At 53.3% G+C, this 12,114-nt stretch overlaps 1 protein-coding gene across 2 annotated transcripts in view; it reads left to right on the top strand.

Annotated features, from left to right (window-relative positions):
* The first annotated feature begins 7,899 nt into the window (after nt 1-7,899).
* The window catches only part of CNTN2 (contactin 2), a 34,929-nt gene continuing 30,714 nt past the window's right edge, over nt 7,900-12,114 (top strand). Inside the window, exon 1 of one of the 2 annotated variants that reach the window (XM_050762991.1) lies at nt 7,900-8,093. The gene's annotated coding sequence lies outside the window, so the exon portion shown is untranslated. Of the gene's footprint in view, nt 8,094-9,264; nt 9,467-12,114 lie in introns of those variants that run through there. The other variant, XM_050763003.1, reaches the window with a different exon arrangement.

Genomic DNA, 12,114 nt, shown 5'->3' with positions numbered 1-12,114 from the left:
CGAGCCCTGTGTGGCATGGGAAGGAGCCTGGAATCTTACCTGGAGGCAAGAGATGCTGGAGAATTTTTAGCAGGAGAGTAACTCGATCTGATTTGCATTTTTGGTAGCTCATTCTGACTGCAGATCTGGAGAGTGAATGGGAGTGGTGAGACTGGAAGGCCTCGTGAGGACATAAGAATGCAGGTGAAAACTAGGCAGGGCCAGAACTAAGACTGGGAGGAAGGCTGGGAAGGCAGAGGATGCATAGGAGAGGCCTTTCGGGGGCAACAGAGTCAGCAGGCCTGAGTGGTTGGCAGGACTTGGGGGTGGGGTTGAGGAGAGATCGGAGCCACAGAAGATGGAAAAGTCTGGAGGGTGCCACTCATGGAGGCAGGTGTCCCCCCCAAAATAATATGTTAAAACGTAAACCCCTAATGTGATACCATTAGGAGGCAGGGCCTTTAGCAGGTAATTAGGTCATGAGGGTGGACCTCCTGTGAATGGGATCAGTGCCCTTATAAGAAGACACAGGAGAGCTTGCTCTGTTGCTCTCTGCCATGTGATGATCCAATGAGAAGACGGCCATCTGCACACCAGGAAGGGAGCCCTCACCAGACACTGTCTGCTGATGCCTTGATCCTGGACTTTTCGGCCTCCAGAACTGTGAGCAACACAATTCCATTGTTTCAGCCACCCAGTCTATGGTATTCTGTTAGCAGCCCAAGTTACTAAGACAGCAAGGAACCCAGGAGGAGCAGATAGAGAGGGTGAAAGTGTGTATCAATCAGGGTTTATGATTGGGCTTATGAAGTTTATTTCAAGAATTTGACTTACAATTTGGGGGCTGGCAAGTCAGTTTTCTGTAGGGCAAGCCAGCAGCCTGGAAACTCTCAGGCATGAACTGATGCTTCAGGCTTGGGGCAGAACTGCTTATGTCTCAGGGAAACCTCTGTGCTCCTTAGGCCTTTCAACTGATTGGATGAAGACTACCCCCATTATCGAGAATAATCTTACTTAAAGCCAACTGACTGAAGATGTTAACCATGTCTACTAAATGCCTTCACAGCAACACCTAGATTCATGTTTGATTAAATAACCATGTACTATATATAGACTTGCCACGTTGACCCATAAAACTGACCATCACAGGTAGGAGTTCGAATATCCTGTGGTGACATGAGAGGCCCATGGACATCCAAGTGAAGACCTGTGGCTGGCCAGCACAGGTCTGAGCTCCATGTCGAAGGACCCTTCCAGGTCTCTGTCACCTCATCTACCACCTGCTGCAATGCCTGACTCGTCAGGCTTCCCACTTCCAGGTAGGCGTCTGCTCTGTGCACTCCACCCTCCCTGCCACCCCACAGTAGACTCTTCAAAGCACAAGTCTCAGCCTTGCAGGTGTTGCTTACATCCTCAGATCCTTCCAACAGTTCCCCATTGAGCTTAATAAAGGCCCCAAGGGCTTATAATGCTCATTATGGACTGGCCCCAGCCTACCACTCCAGCCTCACCCCTTCCTTGCACCCTCAACACCAGGCATGCTGACCAACTCCCTTTCAAATCTGCCACGCTGTCGTCACCTTTGCACAAGCTGTTGCTTCTTCCTGGCACCATCTCTTCCCTGCCTCCTCCAGTTCGTACCACAAACACCTGGTCTACCTGATAAACTCAGAGTCTTCCTTCAAGACACAGTTAAAATGTTTTCTCACTCCCAAGCCTCACTAGGCCAAGGCTGATGCCCCTCCATGATGCTTCGTGCCAACTTGGGTTAGAGCATTCACAGGATTGGATTCTGATTATTTGTACACGTCAGTCCCACCATTAAACTGTGAGCTCCTCACGAGTACTCACTGTGCCTTATTCTCCTCTGTATCCCCAGCACTTGGTGCGATATCTGATACAAGGTATCAGGATGGATGAATATAATATTTTCTAACAATTTCTGGTTATCGTTTATTGAGCACATCTTTTGTGCCAAACACTGTGCTAGAAGCTTTCAGTCCTGAATCAGTCTAGGTTCCCAGTTGCAGGTAGCATAAATAGACTTTGGCCATTGTAAACAGAAATGGAATTCACCAGAAGGCTATCAAGTCGATCATAGAATCAATGGAAAGACTAAAGAAGTCGACTGAGAAATTGGCAGGAGCCAACACAGACCAGCCAGCAGAGACAGGCTGAGGTCACATCTGGGCAACGTCCAGCCAGGACGCCACTGCTGGCATCACCCACACTGGACACTCCCTCCACTGATGCCAGAACCTTGAAATGCCCGCTCCCTCCTCCACTACTGTCCAACATGTATGTGTACCCCGCCATGGCTGATCCACACAGCCTTTTGAAGCAGAGCCTCTCCTCTACTTTACAGACGATGAAATTGAGTCTTAGAAGCCTATGGTCAGGCCGGGCGCGGTGGCTCAAGCCTGTAATCCCAGCACTTTGGGAGGCCGAGGCGGGCGGATCACAAGGTCAGGAGATCGAGACCACAGTGAAACCCCGTCTCTACTAAAAATACAAAAAATTAGCCGGGCGCGGTGGCGGGCGCCTGTAGTCCCAGCTACTCAGGAGGCTGAGGCAGGAGAATGGCGGGAACCCGGGAGGCGGAGCTTGCAGTGAGCCGAGATCGCGCCACTGCACTCCAGCCTGGGCAACAGCGTGAGACTCCGTCTCAAAAAAAAAAAAAAAAAAAAAAAAAAAAAAAAAAAAAAGAAGCCTATGGTCACACAGCCAATCAATAAGGTGGGTGGAATTGGAATCAAGATCTGTCTGACTCCAAGGCCTTCCAACCACTCTGCACTGTCTCCTTCCTGGGGGCACCACTGACATTGCTCTTCATGGAGGAGCTCCTTGTGTAACGCTATACAGCAGCCCCGAGATTCCACACTGACGTGGGCTGATTGAAACTGCTTCCAAGAGGTTGTACATCAGACACCCAGAGATCCTGGAAAATAGGGGTCTGGACTAAGGCTCAGGGAGGCCTGCAGAATCTAGTAAAGGACTCCAGTGTCCCCGCCTACCCTTTCCACCTCCCATGTTCCATGGCTCCCTATTAGCCACCCTGGGCAGGCTTAGTAAAGGACAGACAGAGCCAAAGGTTATCTGCTCTTCAGCCCAGGCCACTTCCAGGGTCATAGGTGCCCCCAAGACTGTTCTCTCATATCCTCTGGATGGCATGGCTCTTACCAGGTCCAAAAGATGCCCCCACCAGGAACATCTTCCTTAAACCCAGATGACCTGGGGGAGTCAAGGACAGAGCTCCAGGCAGGGAACCCACAGACCCAGTCCTAGCCCAGCTCCACCCCCACTGCTCTGTGCCCTTGGCCCAATCATTTCACCCTTCTGGCTTTGGTTTCTTTGTGACTCAGTCCCTCTCTACTGCCCTGCCCTCCTGCCCTCCCACCTTCCACACTAGCCAAATTGTTTCATAAAAAAAAGAACTCAGGGTTCTTTGAGCTCTTTGGAGAGACCACATAAATGCAGGGCATTATTAGCATCATTACTATTAAATATTAATAATGACATTAGCATCATCTATTATAAGCCTGAAAAAGGAACTGCAAGAGCTCCAGGTTGAAATGGCAAAGAGAATAATTAGGCCCCTCCGGGCCACAGACCCCTCTGGGCCCTCATGTGAAATTAGGAAGGCAAATGCAGACAGGGCATTGAGATCTTCCTTCCAGCACCGCTGCTAGGTCAACTGGGCTCCTCCAGGCATTACACAAATCATGCTCTTCCCAGGCCCCACTTCTTGGCTCCTGCAACACCACATGCCCCTATGCCAGAAACGTATTCCCCACCTCCTCTCCATCCATCCAGGCTCAATTCAAGATGCACCCACCCACCCCCACTGAAACCTTCACCCACATCCTACCTCCCTCTCTCCTCATCCTCTGAATGTTTACTATAGCTATTCTCTTTCATTCATTCACCCAGTCAACAAATATCTATTGAGTCTCCATTATGCACCAGGCACAGTGCTAAGCAGGAGGGTGGGGGACTGGGAGAATATGGAGTGATGAGATAATCCCTACTTTCTGAATTGCATAGCTGAGGGAATGACCATCAGTATTTGATATGGCACCTTGTAATTCAAAGTGCTTTTAAAAACCATTATGTTTAATTCACATATCCTCACTACCATCCTAGATAGGAGTAGGGTCATTCCTATTTTACTGATGAAGAAATGGATTCTCTGGGCAATTAAGTGTCATTCTGTTACCTGCCCAGTGTCATCCAGGTAGGAGTGACAGAGCTGGGACACAGTCCAGTTCTCTTGACTACAAATCCAGAGCCACCCCAACTACTTGCAGCCCTTCCTGTTCTGCCTCATATCCTTGTTTTACAGGAGGGGGAGGCTAAATCCCACAAGGGAGATCCTGGCATTTTCCGAGCACCTGCTGCGCTAGATACTTCACGTGTAATTCAGCACTCACATCAGCTCAGTGAGGTGTGTGTCTTCATCCCCACATTCTGGGTGAAGAGGTATGCGGCTCGCCCATGGCCTCACAGCTGCTCGGTAGCAGGACTGGTTGTCAAACGGGTCTGTCTGCAGAGCTTTACCTCACGGCCATATCAGTCTTCCCCAGAGCTGTGGATGGACGGTCCTGTTACCACTGTCACACTGCTTCCAAAAAGGTCACTGGCACTTCGAAGACTGCATCCCCTGGCCCTTGGATCCCTACATTCCAGGCAGAGGAGCTGCTCCATAAATACATGGCCTCCCCGGAAAAGGGTCTGGGCAAAGATGCTGGTGGCTGAAGAGGCCAGGAGAGGAGAGGTGAGGCGGGGACTGGTGAGGAAAGAGACAGCAAAGCTGCAGCATCCTGGGGCCATGGCAGGGTCTCATCTCCTTCCCACTTGTCCCCAGGGACGGGGCCTAGAGGTCCCTTCTTGATCGATTAGAGACCCACTGGACTCCATTACTATCAATCTTGTGCAGCTACAGTAGGAAGAAGCTGATGCTCGGGGCAGGGTTGGGTGGCCCTCAAAATGCCTTCTGACCCCCACCCACCACCACCAAGGGAACACCACATGTTTGCAGACAAATTTATAAGCCATTTGATTAGCCATCTGATTATCTTCAGCTGGCCCTTTCTTGGCCTCCTTAAAAGTCTGTGGGGACTCAACTTTGAGATATGGGGTCCCAGTACGACATGGAGTCATACTGATTGGCCACAGAAAGGAGAGGCGGCCCTTATGGTCAGCTGCACTGAAGATTCTAGGCTCTGGCTGTCATCAAAGAAGAAGAAACTGTTCTGCCCCCTATTTTGCCCACCTCAAAAGAACAGACAGTAGGTAGCTGGAGTCCACAGCATGGTGGCTAAGCCAGGATGCTGGAGGCCAATCCCAGCCCTCACTTTGTCATCTAGGCTGGAGTGCAGTGGCACGATCACAGTTCACTGCAGGCTCACCCTCCCAGGCTCAGGTGATCTTCCTATCTCAGCCTCCTAGGTAGCTGGGACTATAGGTGTGTGCCACCACACTGGCTACTTTTTGTGTGTTTTTTGTTGAGATGGGGTTTCGCCACAATGCCCAGGCTTCCACTCGTTTACTGTTTCCTTTGAGTAAGCTCCTTACTCTTACTGAGAAGCATCTGAAAAATGAGGATAATAAGAACATGGACCTCTTGGGCGAGTAATTCAGATAACGCATTTAGCACAGCTCCTGGCATATGGGAGGCATTCAAAACAGATATTATTTCTGTTATTATCAAGCTAATGGGCCCCACGAGCAAACCTCAGCCTGCACCCCCAAATGCCCACCCCACTCTCTCCTCAGGAACAGGAGCACCTCAAGGCCTGGCGGTGCAGATCCCCCTAATCCCCCCAGACTCATTCATACCAGACTTCACCGAGAGCTTCAGACAAGTGAGAAGATGAGACTTTGGGAACTGTCTCCCCATCCAAGTCTAGGCTTGGCAAATGTTCTTGTTTTCACTTATTGTGTCTGCCAGCGTCCACATGGAGCATGCTGGTTGCATTGAGATCTGAGTCTTTGAGACCCAAGTCACCTGTGCTAATGACCCTCCCCAGAGAGCCAGCTCCTACCACAGGGTAGCAGCTGTCCTAAAATAGAGTCACAAAGACAGCTGTCTCCGTCTAGAGCAATCCTTGCAAGCATTTTCTGACAGTTGGTTCCTGGGCCAGCCAATTTCCTGGCCCGTCAGTCCCCTGCAGCAGACATAGCATCCTTTTCTTGGCAAGGACCTGTTCCTGCCGGTTTCTGCTGGGAGAGAACTTGCAGAGCCTCTCTTTGGAGCCCAGGCGAACTTGAGTGGTGTCAAAGAGCAAGGTTCACCTCAGGAGCTCAGAGCCAATGTACCAGCCCTCAGACATACAGACAGGCAAGGACAGCGTGGGCAGGGGCAGGAAGGGAAAGATATCCTGGCAAGGGGTTGATGTGTCTATCTACATAACATTCAACGTTATTTAAGAAACATCATTAGCAAAATTCAAGTCCTCCCCATCAGGAACAAAGAAGACTGTCTCTCAAGTTGGGCAAGACCTTTGGAGGGGCTCAGAAGGAAGGGAGGGGAGCGTATGTGGGGACTGGGCAGGCATTCCAGCCTTGGGGGCTGAGCAGCAGAACCTCCCCGACTCCTTCTCCTTTTCCAGATCCTCTCATTCTGGCCTAGGTCCCCAGGACCTTCTCCACTCAGGGAGACACGGAGCCATGATCCAGGCTTGACAGGTATAGCCATTTAAAACTGGGAGGCAGGCCTGGCCCTGCCAGCTGTTGCAGCAGCTGGACTGCTCACCGATCTTGCCTGTGCAAGCTGGACAGCAGGCAGATCAGAGGGGGGTGAGACAACAGTGACAGCCTGACAGGGCCGACTAGTGCTGCAGATGGCTGGTCCCTCCGCCTCCGGGCCACAGCCTTCCTGGGCACTCCCTCACGTGACAGGAGCAGGGCAGGAGAAATGCATTGCTGACAAGGGTGAGCACTTAGAATCTCAGAGCTGGCGGGACTGTGTCCATTTTTAATCCCTTCAGGTACCAGTGAGGCTCAGAGAGGGCAGGGCACTCAGCCAAGCACACACAGCCAGTTGGTTGCAGAGCCCAGAGAATACTTCAGACACCCAGACCCCTAATCCAGGGAATTTTTCATGACATCGCACTGCTGGTTGCTTAAAAATGGGATTGGATCCAAACCTACTGATGCACAAAAGTGTCCAAGATCAGTTACACAGTGAAAAGTGTTTTGCCAGTCCTACTGTTTTATGTTATCACTTTTGTGTGAAATAACCCTAATAACCCATGTAATTGTATACATGAAAATCATAAACGTGGGGGCATGTGCTTAAATTTATTAAGAGCAGTGGTTGAGGGACTTTCAGTATGTATTTTTAAATGTCCTCTAACATTTAGATATTTTGACAAAAAGCTCAAACTACTTTTGAACAAGGGAAACAATAAAGAGGAACATGGGGTGGACCGAGAAACAGAGACAGCCCCTCCCTCCCACTTGCCCCACAGAGCAAGCTGAGGTTTCTGGTTTGGATCTGTTCCTCTGATAGAGGATTTCTGGGGAAACAAGGAGGTTTGGCTCCATGGGTCTCGAGGATTTGAGGAGTAAGGGCCACTTTCTTTTCCCTCCTCACCCCGCCCCTCTCCTGCCCCTTCGGCCCTGGGCACTAGAAGTGTGGCTGGGCAGGATCGGGAGGACAGGCGGGCCAGACAGCGCCCCGCGGCCTGTCCAAGAGCCGCCCATGCATTATGGAAGACGCGCGCTGGGCTCGCTCCCTGGTCCTTAAATGACAGCAAATGAGGTAAAGCCAGGAGGGTGGGGACGGAAAGGGGGGTGGGAGGGGGGCAGAAGGAAGCCATCTCCAGGGCCCCCGAGCGTTGGCTGAGGACCGGAGCCAGCCAGTGAGCGGAGCTTGGGAGAGGGAGGAGCACATCTTGATGCAGAGATGCTGCAGTGGCTCCGGGCGCGCTCACACACACGCGCCCTCACCCGCCACCGCCGCCGCGGCCGCCGCCGCACCCGGACAGCGAGTGGCTGAGGCCGCCAGGGCCCAGAGGAGGGCCGCCCAGGGGCTGGCGGCCCGGCCGGCCCTGGCTCACCGACTCGGGCAGCGTCCACCTGCCCCAGCCAACACCCTTCTCTCGCCCCAGGTAGGTGCCAAACGCTTTTGTCTCCTCCAACCCAGGGGCTTCCCCGCGCGTTGTCATGGGCCAGGGCTCCCGGCTCAGTTCCTGTAAATATCCCCCTTGTAACTTGGGAGGGAACAGGGACAGGAACGCTAGCAGGTTGGGGCCATTCTGACTTCTGCCCTCAGCCCCTGTCTACCTCAGGGTGGGTGCTGGGGCTCCCCTCCGCCCTGTCTACGTGGGCGGCATCCCGCAGGGCTCTATCAGGCCGAGCTTGGCGGAAAAGCTGGACCCCAGGAGGATGTCCAGGAATTCCAGTTGGCCAGCGGGCAGTAGCAGCTGCCTGTGGAGAGGGCAGTTTCTCCTGGGCTGGCCCTAGGCACCCGGTCCAGGACAGGACCAGTCCATACGGCCAGGCCCTGGGCCCTGGCCTGTCCCAGAAGTCCCTGCATGGAATTGAGCCGGAGTCCTCAGATTTGAGCTTACCCAGGTTCTACCTCTGCAGGGTGACCTCTTTGCAAAGTCTTGCTTCAGTTGGACGGAGGGGAGGCTGTGGAAGAGAGAGGGGAGAGTGGAGCACAAGTTTGGGCAAAGGCCTGTCCAGGAACTGGGACTCGGGGAGGAGAGTCCTGAGGCCAGTCACATCCCAAAGGGCGAGAGGCTGGGGCCACCAGGCTGAAAATCCTTTCCTTCCCTTCCCCCTCCCAACCTTAGCTTCTCCTCAAATCCCTCCCCTCTATCCTCACTGGTGGGAGGGAAGGATTTGCACAAAGTTTGGCTTTCCAGTAAGGAAAGGGGCTGGGGCCGGAGTGGTGTGGGGAGGGGAGGGGGCAGAGCTGGGGGGTTCTGGAAGGAGAGGGAAGTCCTTCTGCCCAGCACCGTGGGGCTTACGTAATGGGCTAGAGGTGGGGGGCAGCCCCAGCCAGTACGTGTCCGGAGCTGAATCCTGTCACCTTCTCCAAGAGGGTCTCTCAGGTCTGGGAAGCAGCAGGACGTGGAGGAGGCAGTGCCTACGGAAGGGGAGAGTCCTGCTGCTACTTGGAGACGGAGTCGGGCACCCTCTAGCCCCAGACCACTGGGGGCTGAGCCTGTGTCCTAGGGGTGGGGGGATCCAGTGAGATCAGGAGGGAGTGGGGTTGTGCATGCCATGGCCCCAGCCCTGGAGAAAGGTGGGTTTCAGCATCTTTTCCCTCTGCTCAGAAAGAGGTGGGAGGAGGAACAGCCCAAGAAACCCAGTGCACAGGTGATGTTCTGGTCTCGTCTGGGCAACAGTTTCAGCCTCCTCTTCCAACTGTCTGGCCAAAGACCCCTCAGCTCACTTAGGCTCCAAGTCTCTCTACCTCCTGGTCCCGCTCAGAGGGGCCGAATGAGCCACTGGAGATCGAGTGCAGCAAAAGGTGGGCCACCTGTGGGAGAGGCTGCTGTGACAGCACCTCCCGGGGGTGGGGCAGGGAGATGGCCTGGAGGTCACAACAGGTGCCCTCACTCCTGGCCTTGGGAGAAGGGAGCTCTCCCCTTAAAGACAGCAGCATCCAAGCCCCTCCCCAGGGTGCCCACCAGTTAACCCCTTTCTAGCCAAGCTGCAGAACCACAGACAGGGCTTTTGCCACAAGGTCGAAGTCCTTCCTAATCGCCTGTGGGAGTCCTCAGCCAGTAAGAGGGAGGCAGGAGGTGAGACAGACAGGAAAGGGCCCCTGAGCCAATGATGTCAAAGTCACCCAAGGTCCACCTGCCTCACAGGTGCAGAGACCGCGGTGCTGACACCATGAGCAGTGAGGGAAGCAGAGGCACACTGCTCATGGAGATGAGTGCCCCAGACTCCGGGAGCCTGCTCTCATTCCCGGCTCTCTCTTACTCTCCTTCCTTCCTCTACTCCTTCTTTCCTCGCATTCCCTTCTCTGGTCGCATGTACTCCACCGGCTTCGGCCCTAGGCCTCCCCCCCACCCACCATTTCCCCTGCCAGATTTCATTCCTTATGCAACTCCATTCCAGCACCTTCTCTGCCAGCAGTTGTTCAAATAGAGACACATGTGGGATGGACCTCCAAGGAATTGTGCTCAACGGGGTGGTTGCACATCTCGTCTCTGGCTGACCAAACTTACGCCTTAGGAGCATGTACATAGACAGAGGACCCCAAGGCATCCTTTCTGCCTCTAAAGCCACCAGGGAAGCAATGCGTTTGGGGTGGTTTGGAGGATGCGTAGTCCCCTCTTCAGAAACCTCCTCGAGCCAAACGTTGGTGAGAAAGCGTATTTCAAAGACAATCTCTAAGCCTGAGTGTGGGTGGTATTTGTATTTTTGGAGGGATTCCTAGGGCAGAACCAGGGGGTTGGAGAAGAGGTGGTTGATACACAGGGGAGGAAGAACCACAGCAAAGAAAATGCCAGGGAAGCCAGAGGGACTTAAGTTAGACTGCAGGAGATACTTCGTGGCTAGAAGGGTGAGCCATGAGGAGGTGGGGCAGTCTCCTTTCAGATGACTCTAAGGATGGTGTGGAGAACTGGGGTCTGGTCCAAGGTTAGAGAGTCCTGCCTAGAGGCAAAGGTTGGGCTGGTTGACCCTGTAAGTTTCTTCCAACTTCCAGTAATCCTGTTTCAAATGGTAAAAGGTGGATGTGACTCAGGAATCCATAAGAAGGCAGACATCCTTTTCATTCCCTCATGCATGCTGGCCACCCCTTCATCCCTCAGGACCACAACCCCAATCTAGACCAACCCCCCAGAGGCTGTTGCTAAACTGGAACGTTTATGGGAGTTTCTGTGGGCTCTGTGTCCTGATGGTAATCATTCTGGAGTAAGTGCTTTCTTCAGTTTGATGATTCCTTGCTACAAGATTAGCCCATGTTTCTTTGTTTACCAAAGAGGATGCAAACAAAAGCAAGGTGTGTGATGTTCTCATCCGAAACCCGAACATCTTCCATCCCAGGACACATTCAGGCCCAAACACATCTCAGCATCCTTCTTACCTAATGAGCCATTAAGTTCCCTACTTAGATGGGGAAGTCAACGCCAGCCTCTCACACACACCCATTTAGTCAAACCTGCTGGGTTTCCTCCAGCCCAAACCCACATCTTCTCAGTGCCTGCCACCCTCAAGGACCAAAGGGTTCTCCCACCCTGTGCCTGGCTGGAGGGCAGCCTTCCTGCAGTGCTGCCCAAGAGGTGAAGCTAATCTGGACCCCAAATCCAAAGGAAACTAGCTTGAGAGGAAGAGCAGTTTGGACCCCACCTCCACCAGGCTTAAGTGCTGAACCACCTTGGAGGAAGCTGTCTAGGAACTGGGGGGAGCCTCCTTGCAGCAGAGTTGGGGGGACATGCAGAAACTGCTCTGCTAATGCAGGAGGAAATTTTCTTCGTGATTTGCTTCTTCAGAAACAAGTTGAAACCATTGTTCTTATGCCTGGCATCTCAAAAAGGGATCCTTCTAAAGCGCTCATTCACTGCTTTACACCACACACAGAGCAGGGCAGGCAAGTAGGAACACCTATGGTCTGGGGGTGGATGGCTCCTGATCCTGAGCTTCCCAGGAGGACGGAAGCCTCTCCTCTTCTGTCCACTCCCTACTTTATAGGGTCTCTTTGTTAGAGTAGGTCTCTCCTGCAGGGGCAAAGACTCTAGGCTCAGATCAAGGGCCAGACTCCCCCCTGCCCAATGCTAGAAGCTCAAACAAACCCATGAGCCTGGGAGCCACAGCTGTCCCCAGAGGGCACGTCAGCACGAGGGCTGGGCCTCAGGGAAGCAGCTGCAGTCACAAAGAGCCTGCAGACAGAGCTGAGCAGCACACAGAGGGGGCTAAGGAAGGACGGGGCTGCATATCTCCCCTAAGGATGTCTGCAGCTCAGGGTACCCCAGAGACCCCTCAATCACAATCCTTCACCCCGCACCTTCCAGCTGCTGCCTGGCCTGGCACGCTGAGATCCTAGCAGCCCCCACCCACGCCACCGCAGGGCCCTGTACTGACCAGAGGGACATGGGGATGGTTCAGACCTTCCTGGAGGATGATGGTGCTTGCCTCCTGGGCAATTCTTGTCTTAGGCAAAGGAAA

This window comes from Macaca thibetana, chromosome 1 (assembly GCF_024542745.1).
Source record: "Macaca thibetana thibetana isolate TM-01 chromosome 1, ASM2454274v1, whole genome shotgun sequence".
NCBI classification, from domain to species: domain Eukaryota; kingdom Metazoa; phylum Chordata; class Mammalia; order Primates; family Cercopithecidae; genus Macaca; species Macaca thibetana.
The sequence above is the reverse complement of the archived record's forward strand: the minus strand, read 5'-3'. Positions and strand labels throughout refer to the sequence as shown.